The sequence below is a fragment of the Triticum urartu genome, chromosome 7A (genome assembly GCF_056163025.1).
Source record: "Triticum urartu cultivar PI428250 chromosome 7A, HENAU_Tu73, whole genome shotgun sequence".
NCBI lineage: Eukaryota > Viridiplantae > Streptophyta > Magnoliopsida > Poales > Poaceae > Triticum > Triticum urartu.
In genome coordinates, this window is record NC_141879.1 from 11,191,189 (window position 1) to 11,213,376 (window position 22,188).

At 48.2% G+C, this 22,188-nt stretch overlaps 3 non-coding genes and 1 pseudogene across 3 annotated transcripts; 1 reads left to right on the plus strand and 3 right to left on the minus strand.

Moving 5' to 3' along the window:
* Window positions 1-14,459: 14,459 nt before the first annotated feature.
* On the minus strand, window positions 14,460-14,763 carry LOC147956910 (signal recognition particle RNA). The gene has a single exon (XR_015612431.1).
* A 2,018-nt stretch (window positions 14,764-16,781) lies between these two features.
* Window positions 16,782-17,198, plus strand: LOC147956911 (putative polygalacturonase pseudogene; annotated as a pseudogene).
* Window positions 17,199-18,071: 873 nt separating this feature from the next.
* On the minus strand, window positions 18,072-18,373 carry LOC147956912 (signal recognition particle RNA). Its single transcript, XR_015612441.1, has one exon.
* A 2,133-nt stretch (window positions 18,374-20,506) lies between these two features.
* Window positions 20,507-20,810, minus strand: LOC147956913 (signal recognition particle RNA). Its single transcript, XR_015612427.1, has one exon.
* Window positions 20,811-22,188: the final 1,378 nt, after the last annotated feature.

Here is a 22,188-nt window from a genome sequence, read left to right on the forward strand (position 1 = left end):
ACAGTTATTGTCTTAGCCGTGTGCGGTGCCCCCCTCCACAGTTTACTCCTCCGGTCATGGCGTCGTAGTGCTTAGGCGAAGCCCTGCGCGGATCACATCACCATCACCGTCACCACACCGTCGTGCTGGCGGAACTCTCCCTCGACCCTCTGCTGGATCAAGAGTTAGAGGGACGTCATCGAGGATAATGTGTGCTGAACACGGAGGTGCCGTACGTTCAGTACTTGGATCGGTTGGATCGTGAAGACGTTCGACTACATCAACCGCGTTAACATAACGCTTCCGCTTTCGTCTACGAGGGTACGTGGACACACTCTCCCCAACAAAGCTAACCAGTGCCGTGAACGTAAGGGAAAAGGTCATGTTCCACCAGGTCAGCACAAGGGTCGTAAGGCTGAAGCTAATGTTGTTGTAGCGAACACAAATATAGATGGGTATGTACCTCAGGCCTTTATGGCATATCCATCAATAGATTGGTGGGTTGATACTGGTGCTACAAGAGATAGGCCCCAGGTGGTCCACTACGCAACTTGAACGGTTGGGCCCGCAGCAGCACACCCAGACCAGGCCCGCAGCAATACAACATCGTCCACATCACCTTAATGCCGCGGCGCGTACGTGCGCGACGTCTACGCGCGCCGGATGAGGCTCGACGGCATGAAGCGCGTCTTCTGGATGACCGGCGACTACAAGTCCCACCCCGACGACGGCTACAACAAGACCGCCGTGCCCGTCGTGGAGAACATCAGCTACCAGGACGTGGTGGTCACCGACGTCTGGAAGGAGGCTGCCAGGATGCAGGGCATCTAGGGCGCGCCCTTCAAGGGCATCTGCATGGCCAACGTCACCACTGAGATGACCAAGGAGAGGAAGGTGTCGTGGAACTGCGCCGATGTCGAGGGCGTGTCGGCCGGCGTCACCCCGGCGCCATGCGCGCCGCTGCAGGGCACCCACGCCGGCTCCTGCCCGTTCCCTACGGACACGCTCGCCGTCGACTAGATCGCCGTGCAGCAATGCTCATACTCCATTGCACCAGCTGCTTTTTCAGTGACTGGGACAGAGTAGCTCGACCATATTAGTAGCACTACTAGGAAAAGGCCTACTAATGGCGCACCTAATTTGGCCATTAATGGCACATTAGTGGTGCGCCATTAGTGCCACGCCATTAGTATATCTTACTAATGGCACACCACTGGTGCGCCATTAGTATCTGGTATACTAATGGCGCACCTCGGATGCGCCATTAGTATATACAACAGTGCGCCATTAGTATGCGTCCCAGGGGGCCATGTATACCCAGGTGCTTTGGCATACTAATGGCGCACAACAACGGGATGCGCCATTAGTAACTTCGGCATACTAATGGCGCACTGTTTAATGATGCGCCATTAGTATCCTTTGGCATACTAATGGTGCACTATGATGTGATGCGCCATTAGTATGAATATTAGGTTTTTTTATTTTTTAATTTTCTATTTTTTGCACAGGTTACAAAATGTATAATTGGACAAAATATAGACAGCACACATCAACAACAGATTCATCGAATACAATAGAAGATTAGTCTCTGAATACAATTCATCATTTTAGTCTCCGAATACAATTCATCATATTAGTCTCCGAATTGAAAAGACCGAACAAAGATAGAACATTGTATTACAAGTCTCGAGACCGCGAGTTTGTCTTCACATTACAAGTCGATATCGATCATCTAAACTACCATCACATAGAAGAGAGCTGCGGTCATCACGATGAGCATCATCACGATGAAACTCGTATTCATCCGGTTCCTCCAACGCTCCCTCCCCTCTCCCGCTAGATAGCGGGCGTATCTAGATTCGGCCTCGGCCCTAGTGGTGTACCCTTTGTAACTGTTACCGCTGAATCGGTGAACCTGTCTCCGACACTCCTCCCAGTCGTTGTAGACTCCGGGAACCTTACCCTTGTACACGACATACCACGGCATCGCTATGCAGTAGCCAAATGAAACGTTAGTACCAATTCACAGACAATACATAAGCAATATATAAGTATGCAACAGAACGATCGGAAGAGAAAAGCAAGACATTAATAGCATCGATTACATCTAAGTTGAACGACTCTCGAAACCAAAGAGACATACTACAAGTTCATTAAAGTTTAATTACAACATGAGCCAATCGATGTTTCAGAACTAGACACAGCATCACTGCTTTCGACTCGACTCAAGGGACCGGAGCATGGATGAAGCCGCCGTCTATCATGGGAGTCATGAAACAACGGGCGTTGTCAGCCTGCATTTGTAGGATTGTGTCGATGTCACTGTTGGATGGTTGATTTCTAAGGTAGAACTGCCCCGAGGTACGAAGGACATCTTGATGGATGATTTCCGCAAACTCTGACTGGATGCGAAAGAATTCTTGTCTGATGTCCGCGTCCTGGATTGCCAACACGCTCGCAGCCCAATCTTTGAGTCTACTCAGTAGCAGAAGTTGATGATGGTCCCGTACGATCGCCCGCATGTGATGGATGGCGTAGTAGGCACCCTTCTAACCGCGAGGCGGCTGCTTGACACAGCAGAACGTCGTATTTTGGGAGAACACGTGCTTGCCGTACTTACGAATAGGCCTGGTGAAGGTGCCTCCAGATTTGACGTAGCCGGGGAGAACATCATCAAGAACCTTCTTGACATTTGTGTAGTCTACATTCGACTGACGGTCCGGGTCGAAATATGTGGCCATGGAATATTTGGGGCTTAGGAGGATGAGCGTGCAACGTGTGTCACTGCAGAAAACACGGAATGTTAAAAGAAAAACGATCGAAATCTAAGAATTCATATGTTACGGGGCGGTTGAGGGGAGGACTTACTCGGGAAAGTAAGGCACGAGGAAGTTATCCTTATCTTGGTTTGCCAGAATGACGCCTTCGAGGTAAGAACTCGCGACTTGCCGGTCCCCAGTGTTGCCCAAGATCTTGGCACGCATGTAGAAGGTGTCGACTATCACGATGTCCGGGGTCTTGTCGCGAATGATCCGCATCTCCATACTCAGCGAAAATAGCCGAACGAAGGTGTAGTGCAGCGGATGAAGGTTCAACATAGCGTGGATGTCATCAAACCACAGGACGATCGTACTCCCAATGGAGTTATCCACAAAGCCCTTGCCCTCTGGCACCTTGGCCGCGAAAACTGGGTATGCCACATCTTTCTCTCCGAGATGCCGCTTCTCCAAAGAAAGAACACTGTCATGCAGACTCCGCATAGCACCGGTTGCAGCATCGAGCATATTTCTCGGTAGCATCGGCCTACCCGCCACATGCACCCTCCTCGAGATATCCTCGGGTGAAGGTGGCCCGTCCTGAGCATGGATCGTACTCGGTGCCGGCTGGCCCACATACTTGTTAGTCTTTCTTTTGCGTGCCTTCTTCTTCTCCTGTAATGGGACCGAGTTCTGCTCACAGACCGCCTTCTTGAGTGTGTTGGGGCTGATAATATTTCGCACCTCGCCTATCTGAGGCTCGGTGAAGTCGGCAGCTGGAGGCGTCTCCTGAAAGCTGAACGGCAGACGACGCCTGTTGCAACTTGGCTTCTCCGCGGTACCAGCTAGATCGCGCACGTCTTTTGTTGGGTTGGGTTCTTGAGAAGGAGGCCCCATGAAGTCGCCACCGTACCCATGATCGGCAAAGTACTGATCGACGTTGGCAAATGTATCGTCGTCGTTGTCGTTCTGATCCTGTGCCATATGCATGTTTGGATCCAGTGGCATAGGGATGTCCGGCACCGTTGCGGCGGTCTTGCCATGGGGCCGACTTGGCGCCGGCACGACTGGCGGTGTTGTCTTTGGGGTGGTGTCCCCCGCCCCCAAACGAATCTGGCTCTTCGGCCAAAGCAGGGGCCAGCTCAGGCAGGCGCTGAGGGTCATCACGTCATCATCGTCGGCCCCGACGGGTCGAATCGGAGGTAACAACTCGTTGCAGCCTGGCAGCACCCGAACCAGTTGAACCCTAAACAAGTTGGGTGGCATCTGGGTACCGTGGAACAAGGGGTTGCCCGGTTGAACGATTTTGCCCTTGGCGACATCGACCAACTCGTTGTTCACGAAGTGCAGGAGAGTGCACGGAACGTCGGTGGCGCCCTGCGAAAACATGTAGGGCGTCAGGGATGCCCAGTCAAAGGCAAGGAGATGAAGTCCTCGGCCGAGAGAGGCTTAATTAGTTACCGTGATGATGGCGTCGAGCTCGGCTAATGTCGAGGCACCGCCAACGGTGGGCGTGCAGTTGACGGAGGGGCCGCTTGCTGCAGAGGTGCCGGCCGGCGTACACCCAGGTGCATTAAGCTCCCGTGCCGGCGTCGGAGACACCAATGCCGCCTCCGCCGGAGACACCAATGGCCCCGCCATCGCGTTCTGCGAGTTGCTGGCCTTGAAGCTAGGAATCGGGGGCGGCCCCTGTTGGCCACCCGCAATCCACGCACTAATCCCCTGGATCAAGGTAGGCACAATGGCGGTGATCGTCGCTCCGAGTTGTTGTTGCACTTGCTCTTGGACAATCTCCGGAATCCGCGCCACTTGTGCCCTGAGTTCTTGAACCTCGCGCGCCTGGCTTTCCGAGCTGGTCTTTTTCTCCTTTCGCCCACCAGTGTTATACTATGACGACCATTTTGTCGACAAGCCTTTGCCGGCCACACGACCAGCTGACGTCGGCTTACTGAGCTTATCCTTGTTCTTCATTACATTCAACGCCCTATTTAGAGTGGTGTCCCAAGGGTTGCTCTTAGTCGACCCCGCGCTACTGCTTTCAGTCGCCTGCGGAAGGAATGTGAACCATTTAGAAATTTGGCTTCATTAATTAGAATGCAACCATATGGAGCTAATTACGCGGGGGTGTATTCCTTACCAGAACAAGCTCAAGCGCCCTGGTCTTCGGATCCGTGATAAGCTCCTTTGTTTTCGGGTCCTTCTTGTACCGGGCCCTGACAAAGTTCCTAGTCTGCTTGTCACCGTATTTATCGAAGAGGGGCGGTAGGCCTTGCTCGGCACGGTCCGCCTCCTCCTTGTCCCATATAGGCTCTGCCACTCTGTAATCGCCGGGACCGAGTGTGTGTTCCGCTAAGTTCAGCTCCCGCATTTCTTTCCCCCACTTACTTGATTCGGAGTTTGCGGTGCTTGAGCAATTGATCTTGAAGTCGTTGTAGTCATCTTCGGTGATCGAAGGATTTTTCTCCTTGATCTTCTCATAACTCTCACCTTTCTCGATCATTCTCTTCACATTGCTTTTCCATGTAGACAGGGCCGTGCTCATCTTCATGAGGGCAGCACTGTTCACTTTATTCCCTTAGAGGCTTGTGTTTTCAAATTCAGCGGGGAACTTGTATCATTCGTGCAGCTTCGTGAAAAGGAGGTTGCGCAAATTCCCTCGGTCAGGATGCCTGAGGTTCTCGGTGTTGGTCGAGACGGTGCTCCGGAGAATGCACCCGAGCTGAAGCGAGTACCCCTTGACTATTCGTTCGGGCGCCGTTGGATTCCCGTTGGAGTCCACTTCAGTAACTTCCTCCTTGAGGGTGCGGAGCACGGTCGGGCGCCGGTCCTTCCGTTGCCTCTTCGGTTGGCTGTCATCTGTGCGTGCGCCGCCATCATCAGTGGTGGCATCCTCGGCGGCACCATCAGTGGTGGCATCAGTGGGATCATCCTCGGCGGTACCATCAGTGGTCCCAGGATCGGTGGGGAAGGCGGCGTCCTCATACAAGTGAGGTTGTTCCTCCATCTCCTGGGACAGCTCCCAGAAGGCCTTGACGCCCGAACCCCCGGCCTCATCGTTGTTGGCCATGTTTCTCTCTAAATAGGAACAAAGTTTGGTCAAAAAGTTGGTTATTGTCAAGGAACAAGATCTCTAAGTTGACCAAATAACCTAATTCTCGAGGAATGTCGCCAAAAAGTTGGTTATTGTCAAGGAACAATTGAGAGATGTTTGTGATATTGCCTAGGTGTTTTGGGATAGAACCTGTTAGTGTGTTGTTGCTAAGGTCCAAGTCCACGTTCTCAGGGTAACCTAGTTCTTGAGGGGTGTGTCTAGAAAGTTGGTTGCTGCAAAGATACAAGGTTGTGAGTTTGGTCAAATTGCCTATGATGTTTGTGATATTGCCTTGGATCTTGAAGGCACTGTTGCATGATGCAGTGGTACAGCCAGCATGGGACCTCATCTTTGCAGGCTAATTTTCTAGATTGTAACACTGGGATTTGTGCACAAGCTAAGCTAGCTAAGACAGTAGCTTCCTTGCAACCCACAAAAGACAAAGGAAAAGGGGTGAAAAGGGGGAGATGGTTAGCTTTGATGAGCAGGCAACATCTTCCTAACCCCCTTCTTCTTGTCTCCTCTCACTATCTCTCTCACACACATGGCAAGCAAGGGTGTCTGAGTGTGTGAAAAAAATACTAAACTAATCCAACCACTAAAGCAAATTAATTTTTATTTCGGTTGAGAATCGGGCACCTTCTAGGTCAAGAAAATTGGGCATGACCTTTGCTAATTTTCTTGACCTAGGAGTGCCCCATTTCTCAACCGAAACGGAAATTAATCAATGTTTCAGGAGAAAGGGGTCATTTTAGAAGATCACAAGTAGCAGCAGCATCACTTGACAAAATCACAACTAGCAGCAGCATCACAAGTAGTACAGCAGCAACATCATCACAAGTAGTACAGCAGCAGCAGCATCATCACAAGTAATACACTTAGCTACCAGTTCAGAAATACAGCTAAGATAACATCATCACCACATTTTAGAAACATAGCTCATCATTTTCATTCTTGCAGATAAGATCATCACCACATTTCAGAAATACAGCTTCATAGGTTGCTCTCTGTATGCAAGCAGTAGACCATATATATGTGACATTTTCATCTCTCATTAGCGCTAAGATCTAACGTCTATTTTTGCTCATGCTGATTACTCACTTCAAAATAGGTTGCTTAGTAGTACGAAACAACACACACCAAGCTCCATCAAAAACAGAATAAAAATGGCCATGTCATGCTTGGCAATAGCACAAGTGACATGAAAATTCAGGAGTAGGAGATCACAAAAGTACAGTCCACAGGTTACTCCAAGTTTCTGAATTTTCGGTAAATTTTCTGTAAGAAAAGAACTGAAAGAAAAGAAATCCTAGGGTTAAAAAATCTGGAGCAAGTCCTAGCAGAACCACAAAATGTTCATCTACTCAAATTAATGTCCAAACAGTGTCATATCTGAAATTAACCTGTCATGTTCACTGCTCAAACATGAAGTACCAGCAACCTTCAACAAGAAGTACTCAAACTGTCAAACATGAAGTACAAGCAACCTGCTATGTTAGGAGTACAAGAAGGATCCTGCTGCTGCTCCAAACAGCACTGGAAAACAGACATACTCCAACAGTTGATTGCGTGGTGGTGTTTAGGGATGGAATGCACAAAAATTGCAGGTGGCTCGGCCTACCAGAACCATTGAAACATAGTGAAACCTGCCCTGACATCGGTCAGTTCCGTGCACAGCACATGCAAATCCTTATGCAAGAAGTGTAGATTACAAAAGCTAGACACTCATCACTATAGTAGTCTACAGCAACTGCAGAATCACCAACACTGAAAGTCAAATCTATGGGTACCATGAAAAGAAGTTAACATGGACAGCAAGTAGCTGACACAAAACGAACATAGCCTAATTTAGCTAAGAAAACCCTCAGGTTGTAGTAGAAGATACTGCTCTAAAACATGTGATCCTTTTTGCATGCTAGGTTTAGTTAGTGTTACCTGCCAAGTGCACATGTGACAGTAGTTCTAGCAAGCAATGTTGCTGAAGGGTATAGCATGTAAATTGGGTCTTGGGCTATAAGTTTAGTGAACTACATGCTACTGGGCTTCATGGCTATGAATATCTCACATAGATTTTAATCTCTTCGCTAGCTCCAAAAAACTGTTAGGTATTTGTCCGTTATTTGTTGCATATCTTACATTTGGTCGGAGAGAGCAAGGCTAATGTGACAATTGCCACAACCAACCTCTATTTCCCTGATGCTTCTTACAGGGCCGGTGCATCAATGTGCCTGGGCATACAAAGATGAGTATATAGTGCAGGACACTGTGCATGCTGAATCTCCTTTTTGTTAAAAAATTCGGTAAATTAACTATGATCAAGCTAAGTGTTTCAGAACACATATTTACATTTCTAGCATAATATTTCAGAACACATACAAATCAGTTATTCTAGCAATGAACAGAGGGGGAGAGGGGGAGAGGAGGAGGGGGAGCTCACGGGGGCGGTGGTGTGGACGGGGCGACGAGGTGGGGCGACGAGGTCCGGGTGGTGGTGGTGCGACGAGGTCCGGGAGGCGACGAGGTCCGGGTGGTGGTGGTGCTCCGGCGACGGTGGTGTGGACGGGGCGGCGTCCGGGCCACCGGCGATGAGGGCGGCGGGGCGATGGCGTCCAACGAGGTGGGCGACGGGGAGAGCGGTGCCGAGGAGACGAGGACGACGGGGCGGCGGGGTGGCGGCGTCGGGAGAGGAGAGGGCGGCATCGGGGCAGCGGCGTCGGGAGAGGAGAGGGGAAGGGGATCGAGGGCGAGGGCGAGGGAGAGAGAGGGGATAGGGAGGGGCCGGGGAGGAAATATGGATGGGGGCGGCACAATAATAATGGCGCACCACCCCTCGGTGTGCCATAAGTACATCCATACTAATGGCGCACCTCACCGTGGTGCGCCATTAGTAGTTTTTTTTCTTATAGCAATGGCACAATACTAATGGCGCACCACCCCTCGGTGCGCCATAAGTACATCCATACTAATGGCGCACCTCACCATGGTGCGCCATTAGTATTTTTTTATAAGACAGTAATAATTTTTTAAACTTGTTTAAATCATAACAGTAATATTTTTTTATAAGACAGTAATAATTTTTTAAAAAATATCATCAAACAGTAATGCCGGTGGAGCGGGGGAGGGTGCGCGGGGTGCGGGGGGTCGGCGGCGGCGGTTGAGTAGGGGAGGGGTGGGGGGGGGTCGGCGGCGGCGGTTGAGTAGGGGAATCGAGGGTGCGGGGGGTCGGCGGCGGCGGCCGGTGGACCGGGGTGTGCTCGGCGGCAAGGGGGACCGGATCTGGCGAGGTGGGATAGCGATCGAGATGGAGGGGGATCGAGATCGAGTGTCCATGAAATTTAAAAATATTCATGATAGTTCAAAAAGTGCCCATGAAATACAATCGAGAAATGAAGGCTACGATTTAAATACAATCGATCTTAGCTAGCTATCTGTTCACAATCTTCTTGCCCTTCTTTTTCGCAAATGGAGTTCTTCTGTGGAACGGACGTCCTTTAGGTAGGGTGGTCCTGCTTCTTCTTGTGGTGTATGCTGCTACTTCATCATCGTCGTCATGTTCGATCCTCGGGTCGCTGTACTTGTCGAAGTCTTGCTCATTGGCTACTCCATCCATTCCGATGATCTTCCTTTTGCCTCTCCTCACGACAACACGACTGGGCTTTGACGGGTCGGTAATGAAGAAGCATTGGTCCACTTGGGAAGCCAGTACCCATGGCTCATTTTTCGCGGTGACGTTTGCGCCCGCGGTCTTGGATTTTGCTTCGGGTATAACCATGGTGGTGAAATACCGGTCTTCTTTTAGGACGCTCTTGGCCCATCTGACACGGAACATCGGGACCTTCTCGCCAGCGTAGCTCAGCTCCCAGATCTCCTCGATCCTTCCGTAGTATCTGTCCTTGTCGTTACCGGTGTAGGATTCCATCGTTACCCCGGAGTTCTGATAACCATCGCTCTTCATGTCCTTAGTCTCGGTGTAGAATGTGTAGCCGTTGATATCGTACGCCTCATAGGTCATCAGGTTGTGCTCGGCGCCCTGTGACAAGGCGAATATGAGTTGTTCTTCCGCGGAAGAATCCTCATGTAAAGGGTACGACAGAAGCTTCTGCTTGAACCAACGCGTGAAACTTGAGTTGTGCTCTTTGAGTATATCTCCGTCCGTCCTCTGTTGGCCTCGGTCATTGTACGTCTTCTTAATAAAGGTTTTGTGCTGTACCACCCAAGGATCGACCACGTCTATGTGTTGTAGCGCGACTAGGTTTGCTCTTTCAAAGTCCGCGAGTCGACCCTCGAAGTCGACATGCATTTCGCGACGACCCTCACGGTGACCCCATCCAGTGAGCCTACCGAGGTGCCTGTTGACGGGCAGACCAATGGGGTTCTCGATGCCTAGATAATTCGTGCAGTAGGAGATGCACTCTTCGGTCAGAAAGCCCCTGGCTATGCTTCCCTCTGGACGTGACATGTTGCGAACGTATCCTTTGATGACACCATTCATCCTTTTGAACGGCATCATGCTGTGCAGGAACGTCGGCCCGAGTTGGATGATATCGTCCACGATATGGACCAGCAGATGCACCATAACGTCGAAGAATGCGGGCGGGAAGTACATCTCAAGCTCGCATAGTATCACCACGATCTCTTCCTGTAGCCTACTGAGTTGCCTCACGCCAACAGACTTCCGAGAGATGACGTCGAAAAAGTTGCATAGGCCAAATAGGGTTTCATGGACGTGCGCGTCCATGATCCCACGGATTGCAACTGGAAGTATCTGCATCATCAGCACGTGACAGTCGTGAGACTTCATCCCGCTGAACTTCAGCTTCGCTGGGTCTAGGTATCTGCTTATCTTCCCCGCGTAACCGTAAGGAAGTTTTACTCCTACGAGGCAGGTGAAAAACTGCTCGATCTCCTCCTGACTTAGAGTGAAGCACGCGGGAGGGTAGTCATTTCCGGTCTTCCTGGCCTTTTTGCCTTTGCGACGACTTTCCGTGTCCTGCTTCGCCTCATCATCATCATCGTCATCATCATGATCATCATATATAGCGTGAAGCTCCTGCCTGATGCCCATTGATTTCAAGTCTGCCCTTGCTTTCGGCCCATCTTTGGTCCTCTCTGGCATGTTGAGCAGGGTACCAAGCAGACTCTCGCACACGTTCTTCGTGATATGCATGACATCAAGGCTGTGAGGCACACGGTGGATCTTCCAGTACGGCAAGTCCCAGAAAACAGACCTCGTTTTCCATACCTTCAGCAGCGGCTCTGGCGCCTTTCGCTTCTTTCCCGGCTCTGGCGCCTTTTGCTTCTTTCCCGGCAGTGGGCAGTCTTTCCAATTTTTCAACAGCTTGTCTATTTCCTCGCCACTCCTCGTACGCGGGCGTCCTCGGGGTTCGGTTTCACCATCGAACAGATCCTTGCATTTTCTCCACGGGTCATCGTCGCGAAGCCACCTTCGATGTCCCATGAACACGGTTTTCGAAGACCCGGGATCTCTATCTAGCTGGCGATACGTTGTGTCATCCATGCACCTGACGCATCCAGAAAATCCGTGGACCACCTGCCCCGCGACATATCCGTAACCGAGATAGTCGTGCACCGTCGTGAGCAGCGCGGCTCTCATAGGGAAATATTCTTTCTCTGCGGCGTCCCACGTATTGGCTGGCGTTTTCCACAGCGTGTCAAGCTCCTCTTTCAGCAGCCCCAGATACAGATTGATGTCGTTCCCTGGTTGTTTCGGTCCTTCAATTAGCATACTCATGTGAATGTACTTCCTCTTCATGCACAACCAGGGGGGAAGGTTGTACATCCACACAAACACAGGCCAGGTGCTATGTGTGCTTCTCTGGCTGCCAAACGGATTGACTCCATCGGTGCTCGCGCCCAGCGCGATGTTCCTTGGATCGTTCCCAAATTCTAGGTCTTCGAAGTTCAACGCTTGCCACTGGCTCGCATCCTTAGGGTGACTCAGCATCTTGTCTTTTTTATCTATCTCCGGATCATTTGCGTCATCTTCTCGCTTCTTCTCCTCCCTATCCGCGTGCCAACGCAGGAGCTTTGCTACCTTAGGGTCCGCGAAATACTGCTGCAGACGAGGAGTAATCGGAAATTACCACACCACTTTTCGAGGAGCTTTCTTCCTCTTCTTGTATCGAGTGACGCCGCACACCGGACATATGGTAGACTCCGTGTGCTCGTCCCGATAAATGATGCAATTGTTCATGCACACATGGTATTTCACGTGCGGTAAATCCAGAGGACACACGATTTTCTTCGCCTCCTCCAAAATGGTCGGGCACTTGTTCCCCTTGGGAAGACGTTCGTGCCAGAATGGCATGTTCTCGTCGAAGCATGCGTCGGTCATTTTGTGTTTTACCTTCATCTCCAGAGCCATGAGCGTTACTTTCAGGCGGGTATCCTCGGGCCTGCATCCTTCATACAATGGAGTAACCGCGTCTAACTCAAGTTGATCCATCTTGGCTTTCTCTCCGGCGGCAGCTCTTGCGTTATCCGTCTGCTTGAGAAGTAGCTCTTGAATATGAGGGTCCTGCACCCAGCCCATCGATGGTCCAGCGTCGTCTGCTCCGCCGGCATCATCATCTTCATGATCATGCGGCCCGTCGTCTGCTCCGGCATCTTCCTCATCATCATGTCCTGCATCTTCTACATGATGACTGTGTACAGCATCACCGTCGTGATCATCTCCTGGGGATTCTTCGTCTTCTCGCCCGCCCGAGCCGCGGTGGTTGTCTTGCTGCCCTTCCTCATTTCTTGCCCGGCCCCCATGGACGACTTCGTAGTCATCTTCATCACCTTGCCACCGATAGCCATCCATGAAACCACGCAAGAGCAGGTGGTCCCGCACCTGCCCGGATTCCGGGTCCGCAATAAGGCTCTTCAGCTTGCATCTTCGACACGGACATCTTATCTCCGTCTCGTTCTTTTGAAGCATCTCGGCTTCGCGGACCTCAAAAACCTATTCACGATGCCTTCGGTCATCATGCGGACCATGGTCGCCTGCGGGGTAGAGCAAAACGATATTTTAGAACCAAGAAAAAATTTGGCATGACTTTCCCTAAAAATAGGACCAAAAAGAATGCTTAATGCCAAAATTCTCGCCGAAACGGAAATGAATCAACATTCCGGCAAAATATTGGCAACTATCGCATTTCAAATACCGGTACACCTCCAAACACAAACACATATGCAACACCACAAACATATGCAACACCACGAACATACATAGATCTAGCTAGGCCATAAAAAGTGCATGTGCACATTGTTGTAGGGAGAACAACATAAATATAGCTTCCCCCCTTACTTACCTATCAAAACAAGGTAATTTAACCACTTAAATTGAATGAATCTATGGTGGAAATGAGGTGAAAAAGAGGAGGCACCCGAGACAAGGAGGAGGTGGAGAGAATGAAGTGGGGAGAAAGTGAGTGAGTGTGGGTAGGAGAGGCTGTCCAAAATATCTTGTTGCTGCCCACTTACTAATGGCGCACCAACTCTAAATGCGCCATTAGTAATCCAGGTTACTAATGGCGCACCTTCTGGTGGTGCGCCATTAATAGTTTTGCAAAAAAAAACATACTAATGGCGCACTGTCCCACAGTGCGCCATTACTAGTTTAAACTAGTAATGGCGCACGGTGGAACAATGCGCCATTAGTAGTTTTGCAAAAAAATGAAGAAAAAATATAATAAAAAAAACAACATTAGTGACGCACTTTCCGATAGGCACTGTGTCTGGATGCGCCATTAGTATGTTTGGACAGGCGCACTAGTTCAAAAAAAAATTTGATACTAATGGCGCACCCTGGGCCAGGTGCGCCATTAGTAGTTTCAACTCTAATGGCGTATCATAAGGTGGTGCGCCATTAGTATATACTAATGGCGCACCGCTTGTCTGCTGCGCCATTAGTGTCAATCCCATCTATAGCCCTTTTTCTAGTAGTGTAGTATCCAGCTTTTTGGGGCACCAAGTGATGAGGCCATTGGATCTCTAAGAGAGAACAGTAACAATAAGGAGCGTGTTGTCAAGTGGCTACTTTGGTAACTTTAGAAGTAAAGATGTTGTGAGTAACTTGCTGAATGCATCCAGAGTTGCAAACTCAGAATTGTCACTTTGTTAAGTAAAGATGTTGTGAGTAACTTGCTGAATGCATCCAGAGTTGCAAACTCAGAATTGTCACTTTGTTAAGTAAAGATGTTGTGAGTAACTTGCTGAATGCATCCAGAGTTGCAAACTCAGAATTGTCACTTTGTTGTAATCATCAGTGTTTATCCTAGGCCTTGCAGGGTGGACCGTTAAGCTGCTGCTTTGTTGCAGTATTATAGGATAATGAAAAGACCGGAAGCAAAAGAAGGTAACCAAGAAAACAATCAACCATACCAAACTCTTACAATTTATATTCAAGATTCAAAAGAGTAAGCAAATAAACCTCTTATGTGCATCACAATTTATACCGAAGAGTCAAAATTATAAGCAAATACTATTGTAATGTGCAATACAAGAATGAAATACTCATAATTTATACTCCAGTCAAAAGAGTGAGCAAATAAACCTGTTACTCTCATTTTATATTGAAGAGCCGAAAGAGTAAGAAAAAAAATACTGTTATACACAACACAAAGAAAAAAAGTGATGGTTCGCTGGAGTAGGCTGCGAGGCCCAAGCGGCCAAGGAGTGCAGCGGCCCGTTATCCTTCCACCGTTGGAAGCGGGCAGTTGTCGCTGCTCTGTGAAGCCAGCCTCACGCTGTGCCTGCCACATTATGGACCGTGAGGCCCAGCTTTCGCATAGGCCCCAGTCGGTCCACTACGCAACTTGAAACGGGCGGGCCAGCAGTAGCACACCCAAACCAGGCCCGCAGCGCTACAACAGCGTCCACATCACTTTAATGCCCCCACTCGGGTTACAAGCTCTCGTAACTGAGCTCGGTGAGTGAAGGGAGTGGAGACGGGTATTTAAACTGGTCGAGAGCCTCCTCGGTTGGCGAGGTGGGACTAAAGAAGGAGGAGTGCTGTGCTTCCTGCTGGGAGTGGGAGATGTTTTCAGCGTGGGCTTTGGCAGCTTTGGCATTTGTGGTTTTGGGCTCATGGACGTGGCCATGTGGGCAAGGCTCTGGCAGCCATTCGTGGATTTTAGTGCTAATTAGCATAGTGAACCTGCTTAGCAGAAATGGAAACAAGTATAAATCGCTGCATGGTTAAAGTTGGGACTAAGAAATATTTTACTTGTATAAGAATCCCAAACGCATATCAGTTGGGAAAACAGTATACAGTCTCTATATCATGCATGCTCGAGTATAAGATTATTAGCGTAATTAGCTAGTAAAAATCCGACGTGGAAGGTTAATTAGCGAAGAGAGAGACTAGTTATGTATCTTGTTGATGATACAAGTCTCTGACTGATGCATCGTCATGTACACCATCGGATGCAGGTGGCTCAACAAGCAGTTCTCTTTTCGAGGGGACGTTTATCAGAACCAATTTTTGGCATCAGCATGAAGCCATCCAGGAGTCTCATGAACCATGCATCGTCGAGTTCAGACGATGAAACATCTGACCACGAGAGCGAATCGGGTGATAAACAACCTGGTATGGTAGTGATCAAAATGAGGACCAAAGGATGCAAGACAAGAAGATCAAAGCACGAAAGGCGAGAACAAACCACAAGATATCATCATCTATGAAGCCCACACCATGATGTGCAGAAAGAGGAGCAACTTTCTCAAACTGGTAAGCATAGTTGCACGGGGGGGAACGGTTTACAACAAATCCTAACATGTACAGAGTCACTGACATTCACTTGTGATCCAGAACAGGTAGTTGCGACGTAGTCCTGAGGAGCGCCGAAGCGACGATGTGCGCAATCCTCAGCTTTATCTGCCCGCGACGAGGTAGCGGCTGAACCCCGCTCCGCCTTTCGCCCTTGTAGACTCTGACAAGATCGCTGGCACATACTCTCTCGCCCATGGTGGTGAAGGATGTGTCCGTGACTGAACTTCCTTGCTTGCTTGCTTGCTTGCACTTATGCTTGATGTCGGCTCCCTGCATGGTCTTGTCGTCTATTTATAAGGCTTCAGGGAGGGCACCATTGATTGAATGTATTTGGGTGACGTTCTTTCCTTACATGTAGTGTCTGTTGGTATGAGAAGCCTCTGTTTGGTCTGTTTTGTCCCATCCATGGCTTGGGGCTGTTTGTCTGTCCCTGTGTCATCTGAACAAATCTTTGACACTTAAACAAACACTGTATGCACCTGTTGCCAATCTTGGACAGCTGTGGTGTCAGGTGCTACATGTTTGTGAAGAGCAAAAAAATGGTTGCCAACCTGTGATGTCCCCAGATCCAGAGTATTAGTAATCTGTCTATGAAGAAGCATCTTTGATCATGCCTGTTCATTGGGGGCAATCAGAAGGTTCCTCCCAGCACTTAGTTGCTAATCATTTGCACTAGTTGTCCTGTGTGATGATGCAGATGCTGCAGTCTAGTGGTTGGCCTTGACTGGTCTTGGTATGGACACCTGTATGTTAGAAGACATTTTGGTCAACCTTTTTGTTGATAAATTAATGCATAGTTCTCTACATTTTCTTCTGGTGGCACTTTCCTGCTAATCATTTGCATTCCATGAATCAACAAAGTAGAGCTTGGTTGGACATACTGGTTAACCTTGTGTTAATAGACTGATACGTCCATGGCTGTCTCATGTGATTGATCATAACTTCAGAGGAACTCTGCATTTTTTTTTGAGATGGCACCTTGTTTACTACTAGTATAATCATTTCCATTCCATGGATGAAGAAAGTAGAGTCTGATTAATCAAGACTATGATAATGAAGGCATCATCAGTTTTGAAGTTTTGATGACAGGTTTCAGGATAGAATAACAGTCTTCATTTGAACTTTGGAGCCAAGCAAAAAGACAGGTGCAGGCCACGCAGAGTACACAAACTATACAATGACAGAGTATACGGACGTGCGCGCCGAGAAGACGACAGCGGTGGGCACCAAGTTGGCGGTGCAGATCAAGATAGCGGTGGCGTCCAGCGCGTATGTGTTTGACGTGTACGCGTGCCGTGTGAGGCTCGACGGCATGAAGCACGTCTTCTGGATGACCGACGACTACAAGTCCCACCCCGACGACGGCTACGACAAGACCACCGTCCTGAAGAACATCCGCTACCAGGACATTGTGGCCACCGGCGTGCGGAAGGAGGCTGCGAGGGTGCAGGGCATCCAGGGGGCGCCCTTCAAGTGCATCTGCATGGCCAACGTCACCGCCGAGATGACCAAGGAGAGGAATGTGTCGTGGAACTGCACCGACGTCGAGGACGTCTCGGCCGGCGTCACCCCGGCGCCATGCGCGCCGCTGTAGGGAACCCACGCCGGCTCCTGCCCGTTCCCCACCGACACACTCACCGTTGACCAGATCACCGTGCAACAGTGCTCATACTCCATCCCACCTGCTACTTCAGTGGCTGGGACAGAGTAGCTCAGCTATATAGTATCCAGCTTCTTATTGCACCAAGTGATGAGGCTATTGGATCTCTAAGTGAGAACAGTAACAATAAGGAGCGTGTTGTCGAGTGGCTTACTGTTTCAATACATACATAATTGTTGTGAGTAACTATAGAAGCAAAAGTTGTTTGTGAGCAACTTACTGTTTCGATGCATACGGAGTTGCAAATTCAGAATTGTCACTTTTGTTGTTCATCAGTGTTTATCCTAGGCCTTGCAAGGCAGACCGTCAAACCGTTGCTTGTTTGCCATATTATCGGATAGACAAAAGATATGAAGCACAATTTATATTGAAGACTCAAAAGAGCAAGCAAATGGACTTCTTATGTGCAACACAAAAAGAATAATACTCACAAATTATATTCAACAGTCAAAAGTGTAAGCAAATAAGCGTCTTATGTTCACCCAAAAAAATACTCACAATATATATTTAAGAGTCACAATTTATACTCAAGAGTATATGTAAGCAAATAAACCTCCTGTGTTTAGGAAAAAAATGAATACTCGTAATTTATATTGAAGAGCCATAATTTATACTGAAGAGTCAATATTTCATGCAATTAAAATTTTAGTGTTCAATAAAAAAAGAAACACTCGCAATTTATACTCAAGTCAAAAGATTGAGCAAATAAACCTCTTACATGCATCACAAAAAATGAAAATATTCCTAGTTTATATTCAAGAGCCAAAAGAATAAGCAAAAAATACATTTATACTCAGAACAAAGAAAAAAAGTGATGGTTCGCTGGAGTAGGCTACGAGGCCCAAGCGGCCTAGGAGTGCAGCGGCCCGTTATCCTTCCACCGTTGGAAGCGGGCAGTTGTCGTTGCTCTATGAAGCCAGCCTCACGCTGTGCCTGCCACATTATGGACCATGAGGCCCAGCTTTCGTATAGACCCCAAATGGTCCACTACGCAACTTGGAACGAGCGGGTCAGCAATAGCATTCCTAGACCAGGCCCGCAGCGCTACAAATGTCGACATCGCCTTGATGCCCCCACTCGGGTTACAAACTCTCACAATTGAGCTCGGCGAGTGAAGAGAGTGGAGACGGGTATTTAAGCTGGTCGAACGCCTCCTCGGTTGGCGAAGTGGGACTAAAACTAGTGGAGTACTGTGCTTCCTGTTGGGGAATGAGGTGGAGCGTTGTGGACTGAAAGAAGTTTTGGGCTCATGAACGTGGCCATATGGACATGGTTTTGGAACTGGGTGCTAATTAGCACAATGAACTTGCTTAACAGAAATGGAAACAATATTAAATACAGTATTTTATTTGTAGAATCCCAAACGCATATCAATGGGACAAACAGTACAATCTTTCTATCATCGATTTGATTTTTTACTCGGTAGCATGTACTGTATCCGAAGGTTAATTAGTGAAGACTGAAGACAGGATTAATGACTGGCTCGATCCTTGTCTTCTTCTCCTCCAACTCTCCCCAGACAGCTCAAACGAGCAAAAGAAAAAAAAAGAGGAGATTCTTACTACATGTAAAGCTGCCTTCACATATTTGACTGGTGCATCGACAAGTATGAAGCCATCGACAAGTCTTACGAAGGATGCATCATTGAGTTCAAATGATGAAACATCTGACGACGAGACCGAATCGGATGGTAAACAGTCTGGTAGTGATCAGAATGAGGACCAAAAAGATTCAAGACAAGAGCAAACAACGAAAAGTAAGAACGAATCAGACAATCATCCATGCATGAAGCGCACACCGTGATGTGCAGAAAGAGGAGCAACTTTCTCAAAAACCGATAAAAACAGTTACACATGGGGAGCAGTTTACAACGAATCCTAATATGTACAGAGTCAGTCTCAGTCACATTCACTTGTGATCCAGAACTTGGTCGCGGCCGCGGCCAAACTGCGCTCCACCTTTCACCCTTGTAAACTATGACGTGTACGCGCGCCGGATGAGGCTCGAGGGCATGAAGCGTGTCTTCTGGATGACCGGCAACTACAAGTTCCACCCCGAAACGGCGGTACCGGTGGTGGAGAACATTAGCTACCAGGACATGGTGGCCACCGGCATGTGGAAGGAGGCGGTGAGGATGCAGAGCATCCCGGGCACGCCCTTCACGGGGTTCTGCATGGCCAACGTCACCGCCAAGATGACCAGTGAGAGGAAGGTGTCGTGGAAGTGTGCCGATGTCGAGGGCGTGTCGGCCGGCGTCACCCCAGCGCCCCGCAGGGCAGCCATGCCGGCTCCTGCCCATTCCCCACCGACACACTCGCCGTCGACCAGATCACCATGCAGCAGTGCTCTTACTCCATCGCACCTGCTACATCAGTGGCTGGGACAGAGTACTATCCAGCTTCTTGCTGCATCAAATGATGAGGCTATTGGATCCCTAAGCGAGAACTGTAACTATAAGTAGCGTGTTGTCGAGTGGCTTACTGTTTCAATGCATAGAGAGTTGTTGTGAGTAACGTTAGAAGTAAAAGTTGTTTGTGAGCAACTTACTGTTTCAATGCATACAGAGTCACAAATTCAGAATTGTCACTTTGTTGTTCATCAGTGTTTATCCTAGGCTTCAAGGCAGACTGTCAAACCGCTGCTTTGTTGCTATATTATTGGATAGAAAAAATGCAAAGCTTTGTTGCCATATTATTGGATAGAAAAAATGCAAAGCACAGTTTATATTGAAGACTCAAAAGAGCAAGCAAATGGACCTCTTATGTGCAACACAAAAAGAATAATACTCACAAATTATATTCAAGAGTCAAAAGAGTAAGCAAATAAGCGTCTTATGTTCACCCAAAAACATACTCGCCATTTATATTCAGAGTCACAATTTCTACTGAAGAGTAAACAATGTAAGCAAATAAACCTCCTGTGTTCAGGAAAAAAAGGAATACTCGTAATTTATATTCAAGAACACAATTTATATTGAAGAGTCAAAATTGCATTCAATTAAAATTTTAATGTAAACCTCTTACATGCAGCACAAAAAATGGAGTGAGCAAATAAACCTCTTACATGCAGCACAAAAAATGGAAATACTCTCCGTTTACATTCCAGAGCCAAAAAAGTAAGCAAAAAATATATTTATACACAGAAAAAAGTGAAAATTCCAGAGCCAAAAGAGTAAGCAAAAAATACATTTATACACAGAATAAAGAAAAAAATGAAAATACATTTATACACTGAATAAAGAAAAAAATGATGGTTCGCTGGAGTAGGCTACGAGGCCCAAGCGGCCTAGGAGTGCAGCGGCCCGTTATCCTTCCACCGTTGGAAGCGGGCAGTTGTCGCTGCTCTGTGAAGCCAGCCTCACGCGGTGCCTGCCACATTATGGACCGTGAGGCCCAACTTTCGCATAGGCCCCAAGCGGTCCACTACTCAACTTGGAACGGGCGGGCCAACAGTAGCACACCTAGACCAGGCTTGCAGCGCTACAACAGCGTCCACACCACCTTAATGCCCCCACTTGGGTTACAAGCTCTCACAACTGAGCTCGGCGAGAGAAGAGAGTGGAGACGGGTATTTAAGCTGGTTGAACGCCTCCTCGGCTGGCGAGGTGGGACTAAAATAAGTGGAGTGTTGTGCTTAGCTGGGGAATGAGGCGGAGCGTTGTGGACTGATAGAAGATTTTAGCGTGGGCTTCTGTGGCTTCGGCCTTTGTCCTTTTGGGCTCATGGACGTGTCCATGCGGACATGGTTTGGGCAGCCATTCGCTGGTTTTGCAACGAGTGCTAATTAGCACAGAGAACTTACTTATCAGAAGTGGAAACAATATAAATGTCCTCCTTTCCATCCGTTTCTTCTCTGCCTTGTTGATTAGTCTTCTCTTCTTTTCCGACCCTCTCCAAACAGATCAAACAAGCAAAAAAAGAAAAGAAAAAGAGGAGATTCTTACTGCATGTAAAGCTGCCTCCACAGATTTTATTGGTGGATCATCAAGCACACACCATCAGATGCCGGTATGAAGCCATCAACGAGTCTTATGAACGCGGCATCGGCAAGTTCAAATGATGAAACATCTGAACCGCGCTCCGCCTTTCACCCTTGTGAACTCCAACAATATCGCCGGCGCAAACTCTCTCGCCCATGCTGGTGAAGGATATGTTTGTCTCTGTGAGCTGCCTTGGTTGCTTGCATGCACTTATGCTTAATGTCTGCTAGCTGGGTGGTCTATTTATAAGGCTTCAGAGAGTTCTATCCGGATCCAATACACGACAGCTACATTGTTGCTCCTTTGCCATCGACTGTATTTGGATGATGTTCATTTTCTTAATGTAGCCTTGTATGTAGACTGTAGTGTCTGTCTGTTGGTATGGGAAACTTCTGTTGATGTGTGCTGTTTCCATTCTTAATTTGGGGTTGTTTATCCATGTGTTATCTGCAAATCTTTGACTCTTGAACAGACACTGTATGCACCTGTCAGGCCAACTGATTTGCCAATTTTGGACACATGTGGTATCTAGTACATGTATCATGTATATGTGCAGAGTTAGAGAATGGTTGCCAACCTGTGATGTCCCCAGATCCAGAGTATTAGTTTGCCCATGAAGAAGCATATGTGATTATGCTTGCTAACTGTGTGATTAATTATGTCTCATGCTTGCTGCTAATCATTTGTGTTAATTGTCCTCTCTGATGATGTAGCTGCTGCAGTCTGGTGGTTGGCCTTGACCGGTCTTGGTTCAACACATGTGTTAGACACAGATTCTTGGCCATCCTTTTGTTAATAAATTAATCCATGGCCGACTCCTGTAATTGATCATAAGCCTCTGCATTTTTCTTGAGATGGCAATTTTATGCTAATCATTTGCATTCCATAAGCCAAGAAAGCAAAGTCCGAGGGTGATTAAACAAGACATTACGATAAAAGCTGGGA